The 20,699-nt window shown below is 51.2% G+C and overlaps 1 protein-coding gene across 3 annotated transcripts in view; it reads right to left on the bottom strand.

The window, feature by feature from the left end:
- The window catches only part of Pgant5 (polypeptide N-acetylgalactosaminyltransferase 5), a 274,060-nt gene extending 255,729 nt beyond the window's left edge, over window positions 1–18,331 (bottom strand). For all 3 annotated transcript variants that reach the window (XM_077698473.1, XM_077698472.1, XM_077698475.1), the window contains exon 1: window positions 18,168–18,331. The gene's annotated coding sequence lies outside the window, so the exon portion shown is untranslated. The remainder of the gene's footprint in view (window positions 1–18,167) is intronic.
- Window positions 18,332–20,699: the final 2,368 nt, after the last annotated feature.

The raw sequence follows: 20,699 nt of genomic DNA, 5'->3' as shown, positions 1-20,699 counted from the left end.
CGTTTCTCTCACATTTGACAGGTTGCATCAGCCCTCTGCGATAGTAGCGCCGCACAATCAAAAGAAGAAATACAATAAATGTATCAAAAATAAATTAAAATATATTTTGTAATAAAGATACACGACAGCCAGACACCAGCCAGACACTATAAAACACTCGTGATCGACAGCTGCTGCTGGCTCTGACAAAAGTGACAGGCTACAACTACTGCTGTGTTGTACACTGATGTTCTACGTGCGCTTCTTTGTTTCGACGCGCATACCCGCACTATTGTGGCGAAGGTGTGCGGTGCTGATTGTTTGACCGCATGCCACAACTCAACGCGCGAGTAGTTCCGTAACGTACCGATCGATCGACATTGTTGTTTCGGAGGATGCGCCCTATGCCGGGTCAAAATCTCAGAAAGCCACTAATCTGGATGCGATGCGATGTTACTCAGTACAAAACCAAACCGGCGCTATAATGAAATCACTTCATTCGAAATCTTGCTTTACACGAAGCGTTTCAAAATAATACCTGCTTTTAGCGAAGTATCGCTCATAACGACATCAGTTTCCTGTCCCTTAGGAATTCGTTATAAAGAGCGTTTACCGTAATGCTTAAAAAATACGCTAGAGAGGAAACTGACGCTGGAACTACGTGCGAACGTCGGAATTGTGTGAAGGATACAGATTTGCATTGGCTTCGCAATCGGCTTGGCTTATAACGTTCTAGCGACTGTGAAAACGCGTAAAGTGTCGAAGAAACACCGGAAAAATTGACGTAGGAAGGAAGCAAAACATGTGATAGCAACCAGATAATGTTCAGTTTCATGCAGTGTTTGCATGCGTTAACTCAGTGTGTTTCTTTTTTTTTTTTTTTTTTGTCGGCAGCATGAAGGAATCGTCAAAGTTTTTCCAGTTCAGAGCAAGTTTGTTTCAATCGAAGGCTTTCTCTTCAAAACATAAATCACCGGTGATCTATTTTTCAAGACAAATAAGACGGAGTTAAACGTCAGCATAAACACTGAAGCAAGGTAACGAGTTTGACTTGCCGAAAAATTCGCCGTCCATTTCTGTCGAGATTGCTGAAATATTCGTTGTCCATTTCTGTCGAGATTGAGAAAACACAGAGTAATCAACTGCGTCGCTCACTTTCTATATTATAGCCTGCACGCTCAATAGGTTGTCGCGCCTAAACGCTATGCTATTGAGCACAAAAAAAGAAAACGAAACAATACTGAGAGAGAAACCGAATGTCATTCAGGTGATCGCTGAGATAACGACAGTCCACCGAACAGATTTAGTGTTGCGGTCATTATGCACTAGCTGACACAGACCCTTCAATTATGGTAATTCGCTCGCAGAGTCAGAACTGCAGGTGCATTTACACTTTCAACAATGGCTGGACGTATATAGGCAGATCCCATCTCGCAATGACATTCCCGAAGGCATAGAGGGTGCTGCACCTTCCAGACAGCCTATTTCCGACGAGCGGGCTATTCCCCAAGGCTGCGAACTGCGCCCCTCATTTTTGTTTCCCCTAGCTGTGTGCATCGCTCCAGCCTCCAACAAAGTGGCAACCCGGTGCAGCCGAGTTCCCATTAACGAGTCAACGAAAGAGAGCGATCCACACCACATGCAAAGAAAACAACTTCGCTAAAAGTCACGACACGGTCGGGCGGCCAGTCAACCCGTTCTCCCCCATGCAGTTAGCACCATTATCTCCAAGCTCCTTTCTTTTTGTCATTATATTATTCACGCGGCTGTCATGCCGACGGCCGCTCACGTAATGGCAGGGTATGCATATACGGCGAAGCGCACTTAGTAAGCCAACTTTCGTCTTCTCCAAGCCCCCATCCCCACGTTCTATTTCTTGGTCGTCTTGCCCGCCGTATCGGGAAAGAAAGAACAGAGTTCGCCCTTTCCCCCTCCTTCCCCTTCTGCGTCACAGGGCCTTGGCTGTGCACCGCCGCGTGTTGCATTGCAGCCTCTCGCGCCCATATCCAAACTATACTGTGCCTTTATGCTCGGCCGCCGCACCTTAGTCAAACCCTCTTCACGAGTGCTGCGAAGTCGGCGCGCCATGGCGGTGGGATGCGGTGTTGTATAGCCCGGGGCGGCTACTCCTTCCCTCCGCTGACCACGGTCAAACCAAACGAGCCTAACCAAAAGGCAACCGCGTGCCGCCGTTTTGCACACCGCGAGCGTTGCCCGTACAGAAGGCCTTCATGCGCAACCGCGCAACCGCATCGGGGACAGCCGTTGCGGTAACCACACGGACGCGCCAACGCGCCCATGCGACACCTCACACCGGCCGGGAATTCGGCGCAGAGTGAAACGCCGTCACCTTCTTAAAAATATGCCTGTAGTGTACTAGTACACTAACCTGGTGGCGACAGATATTCAGACTCGCGCCGTAAGCTGCTTACTGGTCGGCACCAATACCAGAGCCACTGCTCGACGTACTTCCATTCCATGAGCCGTTGTGCATGTACCGTACTTACCCGATTCTAACGCGCCCCCGATTCTAACGCGCACCCGATTTTCCTGTCTAAAAAACAAAAACAAAAACTTGCACCTCCGATTTTAACGCGCACGGAACTTGAGCAAGAACAATGAATGCGAGAGAAACGGGCGATTCATTTCCTGAAGTTATCTCACTCATCTCACTCCTCGTCGCTCTCCGCTGACCACAACATCTCGTCCTCGATGCCGTCAAGCGCGTTCGCGATGCCACTTCTGAACGAACGTTCAACCATGGTCGATGGGATCGTGGCCCACGCCTCGCACGCCCATCCCGCGAGTTTCTCCAGAGGCGCACGCTTCAGCCGACCGCTCGTTTTGAACGCGTGAGAGCCGCTGCCGCCATTGCTGTTATCAAGCGCGCAAGTGGAACGATTTGACGATTTGTGTGAACGCCGACAGAAAAGCCTCGGAGCCTATGCTTCCGGCGTCCGAAAAACCGTTTCTAGAAGCTTTGGCACCATCTTAAGACGGCTATGGCGATGGGTGGGACGAAATTTCCGCTGTTTCGGCAGTTTCGGTTTCGTATCCGATTCTAACGCGCATGTGATTTTTCGCCCTATTCTTCCAGAAAAAAAGTGCGCGTTAGAATCGGGTAAATACGGTATACCCCCTGGTGCGATCCCCGAACCCTGGAGAATGCGCCCACGGCCTTAGCCACCACCGTGCCTGCCACCGAGTAGTTGCTTCGTTACCCGCAAAGGTTTATCGGGTGTGTGCAACTTCCCCAAATCACAGCTGCAAACAGACACTATCGGGGAATCAAAACGCGAGCGCGTTGTAACTTAGTCATCCGGCAGCAGACTCGGCCCCTCATTCGATCAGCGCACTTGACGCGCCGATGCTGTTGTGTTTCAGTAAAAAGTTTACAAAACTGAAAGACGTACTGCGACTCCCCGCGCTGGCTCAGCTAGGGCGTTGTGCCACCGGGGACGCGGGTTTGATTCCCGGCCGCGGTGGCTGCTTTTCAGATGGAAGCGAAAAACCAAAACACCCGTGGGTCGATATTTCGGCGCACGTTAAAGTTCCCCAGGTGGTCAAAATTAATCCGGAGCACTGCACTACGGCGCGAGTCACAGGTGTAGCTTCGGCGCGTTAAACCACATAATTTGAATTAGTTTTACGTATTGTCATAACAGCGCCGGGCACTGTCACGAGCGAGCGCGCTATTATTTGACTAGCATAGTTGGACTCTGACGACGGCAGACCCCTCAAGCGCGAAGTAGCGCACGCTCGGCTTTCACCATTGCATCCTTCTTAGGTGGCAATTTTAGTACGTAACACTGCAGCGCAAGTTTAAGGGGCAGACAACCGATTTCTGTGGAGTGCATGTCCCTTATCTCATATCAAAGCCAGCGTTTTGTATACTGTGGTAACCGCCAGGAATTTCTAACTAGACAGGCGGAAATGATTTCAATTTCGCGCTAAAATTTATGATCTGAAAGGTGGCGTCATGCAGTGCCTGAACATTTAAACTGCGCTGCAGGTTAAAGGTTAAAGGCTAAACAGAGGGGGAGGGAGCAATGGGAGTTTAAAACCGGGGTCGGGGGTGCTGGGAGAGGGTATTTATTAGGTTAGCAAAGAGCGGGGCAAGTAAGTAAAATAAAGCAGGCAAGTCGGTTGCTGACAACCGACGTCCCGATTCAAAGGGAGGAGAGCCACTAATCATCATCATCACGCCGCATTACGTTACGTGTCCAAGCAACTCCGTCGGTTTCTACGCGTGATTCAAAAATCGCATAAAGGAATAGGAAAGGTCGTTTGCATCGGTTGCACATAAGTACTTCGTGAGCCCCTCTTCTAAGTACTGGATGTGTTTGTTGACTAAATTTTAGAGAAAGGTGTTGCAGGGTTCCTTTAAGACGTGACCCTTTCCGCATACATCATCCATCTAGCACTGCGAGGTGATCTTATCACTGGACGGAGAAGGCTGCCGCATTAATTGTTTTCGACGTCCCAACTCAAGCGAAGCGAATGCTTCGCTTGAATTGGGACGTCGTCTAATACGCGTCGAGTGGGACTCGTTATTCGTGTCTCGAATCTTAGTAAACGTAGCAATGTCAATGTAAAGTCACGCCTTTCAATATTTTCCCTTCCAGACGACCCCGCACGCGCAGGCGACGTTTCGCGCAGGCGACGTTTCCACACGCTCAGGCGACGTTCCCGCCCGGCCTCGCGACCACCCTTGCCAGGCCTGGCGATTTGTCGCCAAACTGGTGACTTTTTGCGACTCATGGCGACGGAAATTTCAGTGTGGCGACTTGGCTCCTTTGAGCATTGGTCATTTTATATATTTCTGGGCTCTTCCAACGCCCCACTTTTCACAAAAAGGGCCTTATGTGACCTTACAATGCACTTCGGCGCATAGGTCGGCGTACTCACTCGTGAGTACACTCATTTGTACTCATTTGTACTCAAACTCACGAGTGAGTACGATGATGAGTGATCACACACCCAAAAAAAAACAGTGAGTACGATGACGAGTGAGTACAGGGGTAAGTCCACTACTCGTGAGTACAGTACTCATGAGTACACTACTCATGAGTATGAGTACTCATGAGTACAGTATTCATGAGTATGAGTACTCATGAGTTTGAGTATTCATGAGTATGAGTATCCATGAGTATGAGTACTCATGAGTACACAACACTCATGAGTACACAGTACTCATGAGTACACAGCACTCATGAGTACAATACTCATGAATACTGTTTCTGCGAGTGCTTGCACTCTTGAGTATATGCACTCCTGAGTACAGTAGTGCAAACAGTAGTGCAAACAAGAAAACGGACGACAAAAGCTGCCACCCGAAGACACGCAGAAAAACGCAGTTTACGGCCACGGCTGCACCGTTAAGCCCCGAGCTCCCCTGAGCCCGACCCGGCCTGAGAACAAGAGGAGACGCCAGACGCAACGCGAGTGCTTACGTTCCGTTTCGCTTTCTCACATGTACTTGCCTTCGCGCAGTAAGTCGCCCAACGACAGTGCACCGCGTCAAACGTTTTCTCCCTCTGTCCTGATTTATATGTGACCTGTGTTTTTCTAATCAATTAAACAATTTATTTTTTCTACTGAGTTTTTCATTCGAGCTACGACCTAGCTAATAGTGCAGATAAGTTGATTATTCGTGAGTAATACAAATTGAGTACTCATGATTACAGATTGAGTACTCATGAGTGCAGAATGAGTAGTACTCATGAGTGCAGAATGAGTAGTACTCATGAGTGCAGAATGAGTAGTACTCATGAGTACAGATTCAGTACTCATGAGTACAGATTGAGTACGAATACTCGTGAGGACAAATGAGTTTGAGTACAAGTGAGTACGATTACAAATGAGTATTTGATGAGTGAGTACGAGTGATTTTGTGAACAGACGAACTTTTTGAGTCTGAGTTTGATTGAGTACAGCGTGAATGAAAAAAATAGTGATTGAGTTTGAGTGAGTTCTTTCTGTTTTGCCGACCTATGCTTCGGCGGTCGAGACAAGCTGAACATACAAAACAGAACAAACTTATGTGACCTTACAATGCACTTCGGCGGTCGAGACAAGCTGAACATACAAAACAGAACAAACTTTTAGGCAAATGACGGTAACCTGGAAAAGTCTACAATAGGACCCAACGAATGAGTCACTCAAACACATCAGTGTACAGCGCTTACTTACCGGTCCAAATGGAAATTTTCCGTGTTCTTATTATATCCGGTATCTGATGTAGTACGAATAGCGTCAAAGCCTTCAAGCAACGCCGTCGGTTTAAAGCGTAATGCTTCAATAGTTGACGGAAGTTTTAAATTTCATGCAGAGGTCTGGGGAGTGTGTACGACGATGTATATATAATAGGCACAAGAACATTAGGAGGCAGCGAAAGTGGTAAAATATTGTGTGCAGCGAACGCCCGTCCTAAGCAGTCCATATTCTTTGAATGCTTTACCGGAACCTGCACGTTTTAGCCTTTTTGTACACAGCAGTCAATCGCTGTCGCTTACCCGCAGCACATCAAACGAATAAAACTTGGGATACGGTTTCCTAACGGCCGGAATTTCTGCATTTCTCGCAAAGGTAATAAAAAAAAATCGTGCACTCCACCGCCTATAACCACGACGATGGTGGAACGCGAAGCTTTCTCGTGATCGATTCTTCCGTAGTCCAATCCCGCACTGTGAGTATGTGCTACTCAGGCGGTACGCACCGCTTTTCTAGAAGACCCACAGCATCTCTCGGGCGTGCACTTCGCAGGCCTAACGTTTGGGTTCGGAGTGTACGGCGTGAATCGGTACCTGCTGTTTGGTGTTCGCTTCGACCATGTCGAAATGGAGCAATCGGATAGACGCCGGCTTCGTAACGCGAGAAACCCAGGTTCGATTACGGCCACGGGAAGCGTTCTTTTCTTTCCTTTTACAACCCACCACCATTCATCATCAGCGTCAGAGAAAATTGGCTTTCCTGCAGGGCGTATTGGCACACGACGACATTAGTCAGGACACTAAAGCATCGCTTTCAAAGGACTTACTAGCATTGCCGTGCTGAAAATGGAGACTTTTCAGGCTTCTTTTCAAACATTCATCTCAAGGTGGCGGGTTTTTTGCTACTTTCTGCAATTTCCCGGCAACCCTGCTCGCGACGCGCATGACCGGCCCGCGCGATAGAACACAGCACCGCCACCAGTCGTGCCGGCGGCCCCAGGGCTATTACGTCTAGAGCCCGAAGCGTGCGAAATGCCCACCACCACGCCAGCAGCTGCACGCCGTTCTTTAAAAACGCCGGGGGAAGGTCAGTAGCCTTCGGCCACGACGTAAACGCAAGGCACCGGGCGGGAGGGAAGAGAACGCTGGCTCGTCAAACACCACCGCTGAAATACGAAGGCCTACAAGTTTCGCTTCCTCCCCAGAGAACACAACCCGTTGCGTCACGCTTATAACCGTGACGTTTTCATCGACAGGGGCCGCTTATAAGAAAGGCCTCTTTAGCCACGCATAGGTGTGACACAGTACAGCCACGTGGGCCTTGTACTCGAAGGTGTTGCCTCCAAGAGCACAAAGGGCACACGCAACTTGGGCTTCCGCCGGTGCGGGGAAGGAGAGGAAGGGGAGTAGGAAAGGCCGTTCGGACAACGCAGGGCACCGCCGCGCTGCTAACTTTCTCTCCCAACCGGATTCCAGCGCAGCCTTGGCTGCCGCCGGCGGCCCTTCGGCCAAATGACGCGCCCGTCCGTCGGATGCGCACGGCCGACGGGCCTCGAGCCATCATCGTGAGAGAGAAAAAAAGATGAGAGGTCTCGAAGCGAAAGTGAAGGCGTCGGAAGAAAAGGCCGAAAGACAGGTCGCAGCCGCCATTCCACACGGCAGACGAGCGCTGAAACGCCGCGGGGAAACTGTTTACTGCTCACAGCCACCTTTCTCGCTTCCGGGAAGGCACCAAGGGTTAACGCGAATTCTAAGAAAAAGACAAAACACTGAAAGGAGCGTCCCTCTCTGTTTCTTTTCCCACAGTGTAAACCATTAAGAATGGAGTCCGGGCACAGGTGTTCCGATTCCCGTTGCTCCCCCCCCCCCCCCTTTTTTTTTTTGCCTGCAATGAAGCAGAATCCTCAGATTTCTGCAGGCGTTTGGAGAGTGCGTGTTCTAGCTTTGTTGACGAGACCTAAGCGATCCCATGTGCCAACCCGTCCCATGTTAATTTCGTCGTGAAATAGCAAGAAGTAAAACAAAACCACCACCAAATAGCTTGAACTTTGTTCCGCCTGGAGAAGGTAACACTTTTTTTTTTGTTTTCTAATGCATTAAAAACGCACTTAATTGCTTTCGTTTTAAAATTTACTTGCACGCGCCCGAGACAAAGGTAGCCCGTTCACCGCGTTTGTATAAATGCGCCAAGACGCAAACTTCTCGTTACTACGATATTTAGAAGTAACGAGTGGTGCTTTTGGAGGCTACGCGAGATTCGCAACGACGAATTTTCACCGCGCCCTTAAAACCACTAGGAGCTTGGTTTTGACACATTTCTTCGCGCTCCACCATTTTGGCAACCTCTCCATGTGAAAGTTCGGACAGCAACGGTGTCGGTCGCCTTTGATATTGCGGACGCGACTAACTAACAATTCCCATCGAAATTCCGGCGCAGATTTCTCCCGACGGTTATCCAGGCAGCTCTGATTGGCTGAGAGCATACGACACGCATGTAACGCAAAACAAGTGAGGCGGGGCGTTGGTTTCGTCCTTCGCACGGGAGCAAACACGTTGCGTCTTGAAACGGGCGCGCGAAATGAACATTTGCGCAACGAATTCACTCAACTCTGAATTCCACTACTGAGCACTTCTTAAATTTGCTTCGCAGCGGGTAATAATTTTGTAAATGTGGGGCAACAATAATATGCAAAAAGCAAGCTGCTTGCTATCTTTTTTCTTCCTACTGGAGAGCCTGGTACTTGTCTAGCCCGTCGAACAATCTCCATCGAGGCGAGCCGAAATCCGCAGTGCCTTCGCTTATTCAGAAGCCTGGGCACAGGTTTTGTAAGGGATGCTTACATCCCCCTTTCCGTCCGCGGTGGCGGTGATTTTAACGCTTGTGCTTCATGGACGCTGATTTTATTTCCATCCCGTAAGGTGTGGCCGCACACAAGGCAAAATGTGTCTCCACTTTGTGGCGCGCTCGGTAATGCCGGGGCGCAAAGCGTCTTCAGGAACGACGGAAACCCAATCGTGCGCCCGGTCTACTGCACAAACGATTCTGTCGTGGGATCCGAATAAACTTTAAATTGAACCACTGCGCAATGCTGGGATAACATGTGTGGGGATCCTGACGCCCAAGCCATTGCGCGATCACTGGGTTTGTGGCGTCGCGCGGCGCCTTTCCCCTCTCTCCCCGAAAATTCCGGCTCGTCTTGGCGCCACTGCGTAGAGCCGAGCCGTCTCTCAAACTCTTGCGTGAGGTGAAGCCTGCAGAGACCGTTGCGGCGATAAAACACTGTCACGCAGCGGGCGCTCCGCCCTGGTAGCGGAGCTAACCTCACCTCATTGGTCCGTTTGAACGAGGCCCGAACCCGACTCTCGCCGGGAGGCGAACGCGCGCCCTGCGCGGGGGTGCGTTGGGGGAGACGCTTCCAGGACGCCGAAGGCGTTGGCCGAAGGTATGTGACGCTTTCTTTACCAGCCGGCTGCCACTCTGTGGCGCCGGCGAAAGCCCACCAGCCCTTCCGGCTGCGGCCCGTGCCCAAGGCTGCTCCTGTTGTCCCTACGCTTGCATATAGTAAGGCCGTACCTACCACTCGACGAACACGCCGTGCGGTACGCGCCTGTGAGCGAATGGGCCCCGTCTCCCTCGCTGCTGCGAGCCGATCTGGCCAGCACGGCGATGCGCGCGCGCACAACGTGCGTGCACCCCGGAATTTGCCCTGACAGAAGAGCCCACTGGCTCTGCGCCGACGAAACGTGCGCACTTGCGCGTGGCGCCCCATCGCCCCTTTCACCTAACGGGAAGTACGTACCTGTACTGTAAATTGTGTAATTGGGACTGTAAAATATGTGACTAGAACGTTAGTATAAAATAAACGTCTTCCCTCCGTACCCTGGGCATATTCCTTTGTCGCTCCCTTCTCCACCTGCCCAACAGAGGCGGTGTTAAGTTGGCGCGACGGCGTTTCAGTATCGCGAGCGTGCTCAACTAGCTCGAACCCGCGGTGGTTCCTCGCAGTGTGCATGAATGCCTGCCTTGTGCAAAGCTAGGGTTATGCATATTGCGAGGTAGAGAGACCACAAACTGGCGCCCAACGTGGGGCCATTGGCTCATTAGCCTTTGGCCGCTAATTAAGCTGTGTACGCAACCGCAATCAGTCTTAATGCTTATCCGCTAGCGGTAGCTGCTACGGGGACGAGGCGACTGCCCCTCCGTACGCGAGTGTGCGTGCACCCCTCGTTAACGCAGCCCCACGGGGCAGTGCGACGGTTCAACCGCGCCCCACTGGAGCGGCGGTATACGTATTCCGGGAGAAAGGCCACAGCCGCCACTCGGAGTAGTGCACGCAAGATATATGCTTGTTGCCGTCCCCTGAGAGTAGAGCACGAACGTGGTAGTTGACGCGCTATCTCGTGCTTCGTAATATATCGAGGTTCATTGTCCAAGTGTGACTTTAGCCGGCGGCGCAAAAGCGTGTGCCAGTAAAGGAGGCAAAATTGACAGCCGTTCAGTAGAGGAAGAGGGCCCAGAGTTGAGAAGGAGCGCGCGGACACCCCGCAGAGAGGGGCAGGCGCTTTTTTCGCGAACTCCATGCCGCCGGAAAGCGGACGGGCCTCGGCTGTAAAATCAGGAGGGGGAAGCGATGCCCGCTGCAAGGCGGCTGTATTGAGCCGAAAAGAGCTAGTAGCCGGCTAGCAGAATGACCCGTTTTGTCGCCGGATGTGCGACGGTCTCTGGGAGACAATTTTTTTTGTTTGATTTTTTTTAGACGCCGAGACGTAGCTTGTCCTGCTGCGGGCGTGCGCCGAGATGCTACTTGTCTTGTGGCAGGCGCGGGAGGGGGGCTGAAGTCAGCGTGTGTCGCCGACGCCCCGGGGGACTCATTTCTGCTGGTCGGTGAAAGACTCGTGCTGAAGTACGTAGCCGCCGATAATGAGGCAATTGGCCCATTCAGTATGGTAACCCCCAAAAGTTTGAGGTGCGCACTGCTGCGCTACGCTCATGACCAACCATTGGCCGATCATTTAGGCGGCTCCAAAGTTTTGGTAAACTGAGTCGCTCCGTGACCTGGCCCGGGACGAGGCAAGACATTTTCGCTGTTGCCGGTCCTGCCATGTCTGTCAAACGGCGAGGGCGCACGGTGGGAAGCCGCCTGGAATTGTGAAGCCATTTGACAGTGTGCGTCCATGGCAGGTAGTCGCTTGCGACTTGAAGGGACCTTTGCCCAGAAGCAAGCAGAGCTTTACTTACGTGGTGTCACGGGCTGACCATTTGGCGCTAGAGCACAGTGGCTCTGCGCGGTGATAACGAGGCATCCCCGCTGATCCAGGCTGCTCTCGGCCGGCTCATCGGTACAATCTCAGGAAGAGGTCACCTCAGTGATCATAGCACACTAAACGGCAGGCGCTTTCACCCCCGTGCTGACTTCGCTTCTCTCAGTCTCAGTCAGCGCGGCCGCCCCGGCCGCCCCAGCCCAATCTGTGTGGTCAGTTGTCTCTCCCCTCCAGCAAAGCTGTAAGCGCATGTTTTCTCTTTTTACTCGGTTTGTAAGAGTGTGCATGTTACGTGGCACTGTCTGTATTAGTGTGTCCCCATTTGGGCGTTGATGACTGCACATAATGTATCTTGTCCTATTTTGTTTTGTTATTGTTTAGAGCACTGGTTTAATGCACAGGGTGAGGAAGTGTTCCGCTTAGTATTTTGAGCGTTGTACCGCGTGATGTAGCATGAACCCATTTTGTTGGCTTAGTTTCTGGGTTCGGTACGGTTCGTGTGTTAGCCTCGTTGAAGGCGTTAGGGTTGTTTTCTTTTTTATGTGTGTGTGTGTTGTCGGTGCACGATGTAGTGTTTTCTTTTCCCAGTGCTTTAACTTTATTTATTTGGTACAGGAACCCCCTTAGTCTGCGCATGCGGGACGAAGTGCTGTGTACGTTTCTTTTCTTTTTTTTATCCAGTTTGGCAGTGAGCAGGGCTAGTTTACTTCTCTTCTGTTTTTTTTACTCAGGCGCAGTCTTGACGAAAGAGCGAATCCCGAAAAGCGGCGGCTGTGTCGGTCGCGGGAGTGCCCTTCGAGGACTGTCTTTGGCTTTCGCGCGCAGCCAGGGTCGAGAGTTATAGTCTTGTTTTGAAGGTGTCGGATTTCGGCCGTCCACGGCCCCGGTGTTCGGGGCGAGCAGCGCGTACTGGAGGCCGTTGCGTGAACTGTGTGCGGTTGGGAGAGCAGGCCAGACTTTGGGGGACCATATACTCAATGCCAACGGGGGGTTGTGTTTTCCTGGAAAACGCGGGCCGGGCGTACGCTACGAGTGGGGCGCACCGCGTTGTTGCGAAGGGACTTGGCCCCGGTGGCACGAACACTGTGACGCGCGTGTTGTGGAGGCGTTCGTGAGTGCGTTTGGTGTGTGCTTCTGCCGGCTTCAGCGAACCCAACGGTGCATTCCGCGAGTGGCTTCTGCTTCGTCCAGTGCGCCCTCCGTCATGTCGTGCCTCGCCGGTGTGGTTAAAGGTCCGCGGGCAGAGTAACCGACGGATGGGGAGGGGGTTTCCCGCGCCGTGATCTTGACCGGGCCCTGAACAGTTGTGCTGACTCGGCGGTCAACGGCATGTACCCCCTGCGCACCGCCTTCAGCTGGCGAACGTGGCCGGGCTGCGCTGCACCGACGAGGGCGGGACTGGCGGCCAGTTGCGAGTTGCGGCATAGGTGCCCTCTCCAGATGCGGACAATATGGTGGTGTCATCAGAACCGCACCATGCGTCATGGGCACCAGGGCTCAACAACTGTCGTCCGGATGCTGCCTCGCTCACGCAGAGCAGCGGCGACCACCAGCGCAGGTCACTCCTTGGCGGGCACCCATCGAGTGCCACGCGGGGTCTACAACTGAGCAGCGCCCTCGCGGTCATCATACCTGTCGGCTGGCTGCTCCAGCCGCATGTCCTCCTGGCTGGTACCCCCCTCGTGGAGCTGCTATCTCGCGCAACGGTGAGGTCGTTCCGGCACTGGTGCCCACCATCTTCTCTCCTCGATTTTCCACAACGAACGTTTCCCCGAAAAACTTTTGTGCTCCCAACCGCCGAACTTTGCAAAAGCCCCGCGGAACGGTGTCTCCCGAATTTTTTTTGCAAATATTATTTTCGCACCGCAGCGTAGTTTGTATAGCATGCCTGTGCCGTCTCTTTTGTCCTAATTCTTTATTGTCGTAGTGCGTGTTTCTTTTTTTCTTGTAATCCTATGTAGCATAGTATCGTCCTGCATGTATATACTATTATTACCATTATTGTTATTATCATAGTGTCGCGTTCATTGTAATTGTATATTTCAATAGCTTCATTTTGTGTATGCATGTGGAACCGATTATGTATCTCAGTGTCGCGTGTAGTTTCCTGTGTGTATCATTCGTGCTGGAGGGGGGTAGTGTTGGTAGTGTAGTTTGTAAATATTTTGTATGGGCTGGGGACTGAGACTGCCCTGTGCATGCATACTTTTCTACTCTTCGCCGTCTTTTGCATGCCTGGGCGATGGCCGGTCAACTCTTCTCAGACCGGCGAGGGCATTTAAGGAGAGGGGAGTGTGGGGATCCTGACGCCCAAGCCATTGCGCGATCACTGGGTTTTGTGGGGATCCTGACGCCCAAGCCATTGCGCGATCACTGGGTTTGTGGCGTCGCGCGGCGCCTTTCCCCTCTCTCCCCGAAAATTCCGGCTCGTCTTGGCGCCACTGCGTAGAGCCGAGCCGTCTCTCAAACTCTTGCGTGAGGTGAAGCCTGCAGAGACCGTTGCGGCGATAAAACACTGTCACGCAGCGGGCGCTCCGCCCTGGTAGCGGAGCTAACCTCACCTCATTGGTCCGTTTGAACGAGGCCCGAACCCGACTCTCGCCGGGAGGCGAACGCGCGCCCTGCGCGGGGGTGCGTTGGGGGAGACGCTTCCAGGACGCCGAAGGCGTTGGCCGAAGGTATGTGACGCTTTCTTTACCAGCCGGCTGCCACTCTGTGGCGCCGGCGAAAGCCCACCAGCCCTTCCGGCTGCGGCCCGTGCCCAAGGCTGCTCCTGTTGTCCCTACGCTTGCATATAGTAAGGCCGTACCTACCACTCGACGAACACGCCGTGCGGTACGCGCCTGTGAGCGAATGGGCCCCGTCTCCCTCGCTGCTGCGAGCCGATCTGGCCAGCACGGCGATGCGCGCGCGCACAACGTGCGTGCACCCCGGAATTTGCCCTGACAGAAGAGCCCACTGGCTCTGCGCCGACGAAACGTGCGCACTTGCGCGTGGCGCCCCATCGCCCCTTTCACCTAACGGGAAGTACGTACCTGTACTGTAAATTGTGTAATTGGGACTGTAAAATATGTGACTAGAACGTTAGTATAAAATAAACGTCTTCCCTCCGTACCCTGGGCATATTCCTTTGTCGCTCCCTTCTCCACCTGCCCAACAGAGGCGGTGTTAAGTTGGCGCGACGGCGTTTCAGTATCGCGAGCGTGCTCAACTAGCTCGAACCCGCGGTGGTTCCTCGCAGTGTGCATGAATGCCTGCCTTGTGCAAAGCTAGGGTTATGCATATTGCGAGGTAGAGAGACCACACATGATAAGCACGAAGCTCATTTTCCTGCCCTGTTACCAATATTTCGATTCCCTACAACATTCCGCAATGAGAACTCCGCAATATTCGTCCCGTGTTTTGTTTTAAGTGCGAATGCACTTTATAAGCGACCCCAAACCATCCACCGCCGGCGGCGGCGGCGGCGGCGTCGGCGGCGGCGGCGTCCGCAGTGCTCCTCTATATTTAAAAAAGAAACAGCATCCGGCGCCAGGTTTCGATCCGAGGACTTTGCGGCCGCAGCGCGACGCTCTACCGACCAAGCCACGGACCCGACGCTGATATCAGTGTTAGTGACGCGCCTTATAGCTTTAACGCATTCAAACTACGTCGTCAGCGGCGTGCGTTGGCGACTCAGCGGCGTTATAGCGGCTTGATAACTGCGTGGTGTACACGTGATACTACAAACCCGATGGAAGAGATGGAAGAGAGGGCGGCGAGGCGGTGGGCTGCGGGGGCCGAGCGCAAGCGCCGCAAGCGGGCCGACAACCGTGCATTCGCACTTTCACATTCTCCCCCTCGGGGAAATGCGGGGGAATTTTTTGTTTTGTTTTTTGTTGTTGCACGTGCGACGTTGTCAACAATACCGTTAATCTGCTTGTTACACCCTAGTTCCACGTTCCACGGATTACATCTCAAACGCAACGCGATTGTACGTGGAAAAGGATTTACTAAGAAAGATATCAGGAACAACAAAGTTTTTCGCTTGATCTTTTGCGTATCTACGTATAGCGTCTCACCCAACCCGCTTACCTGGCGGTGTTACTCCTCTGGCGTTCCACTTAACGACAGCAAAACACGCTGCTTTACGTTTTCGTGTTCCTCATAAAATCGTTCGCCTCATCTAGTACCCCTTTATTGCTGTATTTATACCCTCCTTCATTTCGGCGGAGCCTTGTTCTCCCCATTTAAAATCGAGCGCGCTATACAAATACAATGTGTTCGTTCCACTTTGAGAAGAACTTTTTCGCCAGAGTTCCCCTTACTAACGGGGATCGATGTGTAACAATATTGAGAGCGCCAGGTCTGGTTCCTCGCGAGGCGAAAGGTCGATAAGAACAGCGAAACGAACTGGGAACACGCCATTTCCGTCACCAGTATCGCGTGTTATTTCACGCCACGCTTTAAGAAAGCATTTTTACACACTTACTACGCGGTGTTTGTGGGTGGTGCGAGCAGGAACATATCTCATTTATTAAGAAGCTTCTGCGAAACCACAGATAGTGCATGTTTCGTATGTAACGACATTAACGGGCCTCAAAAATTGAAAGAAATCGACTCACCGTAAGTGCCTAAAAAGTTTGCCAACAAAATTGTTTCGACCTCGAAGGCACCGCCAGAATTGAAAAATAGGGTAGTCCTTTTGCAATCATTGGGAGTACTAAATAACGTGGAGAGTTATTACAGAAGTTCTAAAATAACGGATGGGCGGATAATTAAAGCGACATGTACCACACACCGGCACGAAATTTTCTTTTTCCCTCGCGGGCGTATCGTGTATTACTAATACGTGTGTGCGTCTATACCACAAAATACCCAGGATCCTCACGCTCAGCTCTGCCCAAACACACATATTTTGAGTTTCCCGTGGTCTGAGAAAGAGTTTGAAGTTGCTCGTATCGTAGTTGCTCGGGTCGTCCATTTCTTTTCAATAAGGAATGTCTATTGCAGTACCACTAGCTGGTACTGCAATACTATAGCATATTACATATTGCATTTAGCTTACTGCACATAGCTGGCTTAGTTCCAGCAATAAAGTAGAAACAGCAATACGCCTTCCAGCAAAACTGCTCACGGTAAACCCGTTAGCAACGCACACGTAATGGGCCTGCAATGACCATAAACTTTATTTGTACAGGAATCGACAAGACCGTTCTAAGCAACCACCGAGCACCCTTGACCCACTTTTCTCGTGCTTATCTGATAAGACGGATGCCTCCAAGTTCAACTGCCAGCGAAAGCAACTGCTGCGGGTGTCACTCAAATTTTAATTACCCGCAAGTTCTTTCTCGCTCAAGAACGACATTAAGCTTCTAGTTGATTAGCAAAATTTATTGCTGTGTCCAGAGATACGACTGCTCCCTTTGGCACAAGGAAAGCAACACGGGAAGAGCGTTAACTGAGGACGTCGGGCGGAAATGGACCAGATGACATAACAAGCCACTGCCGAAGACATCTGCTTTATGAGCTCATGAAAACGGCTTATCAGGCGCATGGATAAGATATCAACCCGTCGGCGCCAACGAAACCAAGGGCTACGTGTGCAACATCCCGCTAGGCACGTTGCGGAGGTTGAAGCAAATATCAGGGGGCGTTGTTCCGTATCAGCGCGGAATGCAAGTTTTTCCCATTGTGCTGTTTCTCGCCGGAACCACAGACAAACTTTGAGAAAAAAAGTTTCACGCGTAGTGAAACCGCACACATTGTTATACGGCTGAAGTAACACCAGACGTCCCTGCGCAAATCAACGAAAAACATTCCAGCGCAAACAAGATATGGTAAGTGGATGTAGAAGGGAAACCTAACAAGCCAAAACGCGCTGAGTCATGACCATCCTCTATTATGCATTTCGCCAGGGTAAGCCATAACCCAGAAAAAAAAAAAGATCTGGTGCTGCCTATTAAGCTAAACAGTATTACGAACGTCTGAAGTTATTTCTTTCCCGGCTATAACATAGCGTGGGCGCACGACTCCACTCCCGGCACGACAGCTTAGACAGCATGGGATATTCCGAGCAGATCGGCTCCCTACTTATTTCTTCAGAACAAGACAACAGCGAGAACGTCGAAGTCGTTGCATGGTGATTACCCCGTGGCACGCACACCGCTCCCAGCGACCGCACGTAACTCCTCTTTTCAGAAGTTCAAGGCTGGTCACTAAAACACCGGCCCGATCCCTCGACGCTGCCGGGTTTCGCCTCGCCGAACAGGATACTTCGAGACGGCTGATTCATGCAGAAACGCGGGAGGGGCGTTTGGCCACGTTACCAACACACAAATTCGGCACACACTGCGTGGAGCAGCCTGATGCAGATAGCTGCTGTAACATAAAGTAGTTACGGTTGGCAGATTGCGCCTTTGGCGGCAGCGATATGCGTCGTGCTAACGGTGCCGAAGGAGACGGCACACCGGAACGCTTGAGCCACAGTGCGGTGACAAAGGGGAAAAAAGATGGCACGATCTCTAAATGAGTGGAAAGAGGCCCGTTAATTGCACTGGAGCTGAATGGACAGGAAGCACGGTGGCACAATGCACAGCGCTCTGACAAAAGCCGGCGTTTCCTACCAGCTTCGCCTGCAGCGCAGAGAAGCACATGACGGACGCACCGCACAACGCAGCGCGATCAGTTTTGCCGCGATTGAAGTGGCGTTCAAGTGCTCCGAAATTGGCTCACCTCCGGGAAAAGTATTCCAGCTGCTGCTCCTGCACGCCGGCGTCACGGGAGTAGTAAATCACAGCCGTTCACAAGCGCACATCACTCACAATCCACCTGTTCCGTGGCTCAGCGACGTCGAACACGGTCACTAGCGGCCATCGCGAACCGCGAGTGGCCCGTTAGGTTCCGGCAGCCAACGTCATTTCCTTCCTGCGAAGGTGGCTTTGTGAGGTACCGCCGTCTGGGAGGGAACTGAGAGACTGCTCTGGGCAGTTGGCGCAGCAACCGCTGAGCGGCTCGTGGCGAGCCGACACTGGCGGGAATTCGCGTTCATTCAAATGAGTCCTATTGAGATTTCGCCAGAAAGAGCTAGCGGACCGTGCGACGAGAGTGAAATATTGGTCAATAGAAGCCCCGGACTAGAGGGCTCGACCATGGTGACTTCTTTCTCTCCTCGTTTTTTTTTTTTAATTCACGCCCCAAAAACAACGACGAAGGCACACAGGCCTTGAAAAGCATCTGTCTTTTTTCTCTTTTTAATTATTTCTCTTCTCTTCTACAAACGCTTCCCTCCATCCCTTTCTAAGCATTCCAAGGCACTTTAAAAAATCCACATCGTAAAGGTTTGGTAACACCCTGTGGCGCCACACGACAATGGGCGAATATATACAAAATATTCATAGCTGAATTTCAAGTGTATTTTCGTTTCGTTATAAGAACCGAACTCTAGAAGGGATTTGACTGATTACAATGTAACTGATAACAGGGTAACACCACCCAACTTGCATAACATAATGTATGTAAGTAACATATATGCATTCATGTCTGTAATTACTAGTATTACAATGTCTTCATTTTCACTTCGGTAGGTTCATCAAATGAAAAAAAAAACGACAGAAATGCAAAGAAACAGAAATCAATCAGAGGATCAAATGATACAAAGAGATGGGTCTAGGAGGAGGGGACGGCCATTAATCCCATGGACGGATGAAATAGAGAAACTCGGGGTAAGCTGTTGACTCGAGCAGCGCAGGACAGGAGCGGTTGGAGGTCGAGGGGAGAGGCCTTCGGTTTGCAGTGGATCTGAATACGATTATGATATTATTTTTTTTTTATTGTGGTGGTGGTGGTGGTGACGACGATGATGATTATCAAATGAGACAAGTAAAATAAGGTTTAATCTGAACGAAATAAGTGATTTGTTGAAATAAGTGAGTTCAATCGCCTGTGCCACGTCTTTCGGACACTTCCAGGCATCTCTTAGCGGTCCGGACGACTTCCGCTAATCTTTTAGTGTCTCTGCAACTTTTGATCTTTTTGTAACGAATACGCCCCTTGCTGACCTCTGGTCCGTATGAAAGCTTACATTATTAACGCTTGAAATGAGTGTAAAAAGCTTCGTACCGTGATTTCACTCGCTTACGCCAGATTCTAGCTCCCTTTCGGACAGGAAATGTCGGACGGTTGGCCCTTATATTGCTTATATGACGTAGTCGTGCGGATCGCTGTACTGATGGTGATAGCCTAGATTTACGCATCAAATCTGCTCTCGGCGTGCTGGCAAACTCTACGCGCGTATGCAGGCGATCTCTGAGGCTATGACATGATGCTCGTGAGGCCAATATTATGATTTCCCGCCGAAAAGAAGACTTAAAGGGGCCCTTAATAGGTTTCTGAAGGTCGCCATTTCAATCGCGCAATCGCTAGAGTACCCCTTCACGACAATGTATACCAAATATTACACCTCTGCGTAAAGCAGGGGCCGTACAAACACGCAATAAAGATGCTTTCTTTCTTCCTTGCTCACCTACCGCTTCCTTGCCGCCACACTTGCGCGCTCTGACGTGCGACAGAGCGGTTGTGACGCACCCGTGTGACGCACGAAGCTCTCAACAGTACGGCTGCGGGGAGGAGATTTTAGAGTGGCGCCCCTAGCGGCGCCAACGAGAAACTGAATAGAGGGGAAACAAAGCAGACGACACAGGCTTTTTCACATGGCCGAAGTCGTACCGTATATTTCAGGAGAACGATATTTACCCATTTATCCAATTCTAGGGAGCACTTTTGAGTATATGTTGATCTGAAAGAATTACTCAAACTGTACCCATTTCCCGAAAAGATTTTGCTCACGGTTTTACAGCGTTTTGTCCGAACTAAAACAAAACCCCACTTACCTAACATTCAGCCGTCCCTTACGAGAGCTGCCGCACTCAGTCATTCTTCTTACCATGGCTATGAGAATCCGTACAACTGTTGCACGAGAAAAGTTACTAAAAGAAGAAACAGAGGCGCGAAGTCTCCAACGTTGTTTAGTTCTCGGCGTTCGAATGAAATTCCAGTTTGGTAAGAAACTGCATTCGCGTCGGTGTACTGGTCCCCCGACAGGTAAAAAAATTTGTCTCTCCCACTGAACATAGTCCCACACAGTAGACGCTGAAGGCGGCAGAGTTATAATACATTCACAGGCTTTCACACACTATACACGTGCAAATACGCGCGACACTGACCTGGTTATATTCGCGTGAAAAGCTCCGCTAAGTTCGCTATCGC

Source organism: Haemaphysalis longicornis, unplaced genomic scaffold, assembly GCF_048455015.1.
Source record: "Haemaphysalis longicornis isolate Haplotype H1 unplaced genomic scaffold, Haemaphysalis longicornis Haplotype H1 scaffold_2, whole genome shotgun sequence".
Taxonomy (NCBI): Eukaryota; Metazoa; Arthropoda; class Arachnida; order Ixodida; family Ixodidae; genus Haemaphysalis; species Haemaphysalis longicornis.
The sequence above is the reverse complement of the archived record's forward strand: the minus strand, read 5'-3'. Positions and strand labels throughout refer to the sequence as shown.